General features: G+C 38.8%; 1 non-coding gene across 1 annotated transcript; it reads left to right on the top strand.

Moving 5' to 3' along the window:
- The first annotated feature begins 1688 nt into the window (after positions 1–1688).
- LOC145244209 (U6 spliceosomal RNA) lies at positions 1689–1793 on the top strand. Its single transcript, XR_013862988.1, has one exon. It is a non-coding gene; the product is annotated as a U6 spliceosomal RNA (small nuclear RNA).
- The last annotated feature ends 222 nt before the right edge of the window (positions 1794–2015 follow it).

The raw sequence follows: 2015 nt of genomic DNA on the forward strand, positions 1-2015 counted from the left end.
ACAGATATGAGGGGAAAACAAATGAACACATATCCAAGGAAATGGCAGAAACACTAGAGGACGACCTCCAATCCGTAGTGGAATGGGGACAAAAATGGTTGGTCACATTCAATGCTGCTAAGACTAAGCTTGTTTCCTTCAATAACTACAAGAAACCTTCTCTACCACCAATAGCAATGGCCAAGAACACATTGCCTGAAAGTACTTCTTTTAAACTCCTCGGCCTAACGTTTACAGAGAATATGAACTGGAATAAGATACATTGAGAGCATTGCTAAGGCTGCTGCAAGGAAGGTTGGCTCCCTCTACCGTGCTAGAAAACTACTTATGCCTGAAAGTATCTTGTACCTCTATAAGGCAACCATTCGCCCATGTATGGAGTATTGTTGTCACATCTGGGCTGGTGCATCTGCTGCTTGTCTCTCGCTCCTGGACAGAGTTCAAAAGAGAGTCGCCAACCTGATAGGTCCTGAACTGTCATCTAGGCTTCAGCCTCTGTCCCATCGACGAGATGTTGCATCCCTCTGCCTGTTCTACAAATACTTTAATGGTGAATGCTTTGACGAACTGCAAACACTTGTACCTCCTCGACGTAACTACCCCCGACAAATCCGACAAGCTAGTAAGGCTCATCTCTTTACAGTAGAGATCCCTAGGTGCAAGAAAGCCTTTTACTCCAATAGTTTCTTCACCAGAACTGCGGGTCTTTGTAACTCTCTTCCGGGATTCTGCTTTCCCAACTGCACTGATATGCAGAAGTTCAAGTGTAATGTGAACAAACATCTTTCTACTCATCTCCCTTCATTATGACCCTGCTAATTAAGTCCCTAATAGTAGCCCCCTGCTTCAAAGTGGCACTGTGCCTTGTTTGGGGTGAAAATTGAATTTTTAAAAAAATTTTAAATTTAGATAGTGTATCTAATCAAATACACTTAACCTTTCATAAACTAGACAAAAGAAAAATTCATGTATTTGAATTAATGAATCAAAATAATGACTAAACGCACCACACTGAAATGATGGCACTACACGACGCTATGTCAAGTAGACTGTCCTAGAAAAGGACTAGTGACTTTTGAGGATTGCGTGAGCGATACGATTAAAGAATTAGAAAATACATCAGATAAACTACAGAGGGCTGATTACGCCCGCCAATGCCAAGATGAACAATACAGAGCGCAGTGAAACAGAAAATAAAAAAGGAAATAAAGAAAATAAGAGAAGAATGTATATGAATTATTTATTAAACTGACTAAAGGAAAAGCACACGGAAACTTATGAAGAGGCTTATAGGAAATAACATATGAACGGAGAAATGGAATCAATACTTACAACCGCACAAAACACCTCTATAAAATCAAACTACATAAAAACCAGAACAGGAAAATCGTAAATGTAGACTAAAGAAAAAATCTTCCTCTGTTTAAACTGAAGCATATTTACGTATTTGGTTTCAGAATTTTTCGTGGGAGGAAAGACTATTTTCCAAACTATTGTAGGAATTTGAGACATGTTTCGATTTCAAAGACGCCGGCGCGAATGAAAACTCCACGATATTATTGAATAAAAATGTATTTGACGTTTTTAAAGCGTTACGCATGGACTATATAAGGAAGAAACAATCAGATTATATAAATAATAATAATAATAATAATAATAATAATAATAATAATAATAATAATAATAATACACGCTTCGGCGTCACATATACTAAAATTTGAACAATACAGAGAAGATTAGCATGGATCCTGTGCAAAGATGACATGCAAATTCGTGAAGCGTTCCATATTTTTAGTACTCGAACCCTACCCCATCCCCCATTATCACATCACTACCTCTCCCCTAAAAAAATAGTGAGACCGAATAGCCAAGTAGACTCAAGGAGGAAGGAAAGACCGGGGAGAGAACACTGACCAGACTTCCGCTGGATAAGTGCGAAGAGAACTAGGACTTTGGGAAGGCTTATTGCCACTTTGAGTGAAGACCACTAGCCACTGGCAACGTGAAATCAATGG

This window comes from Euprymna scolopes, chromosome 22, assembly GCF_053919585.1.
Source record: "Euprymna scolopes isolate OS-2025 chromosome 22, ASM5391958v1, whole genome shotgun sequence".
Taxonomy (NCBI): Eukaryota; Metazoa; Mollusca; class Cephalopoda; order Sepiida; family Sepiolidae; genus Euprymna; species Euprymna scolopes.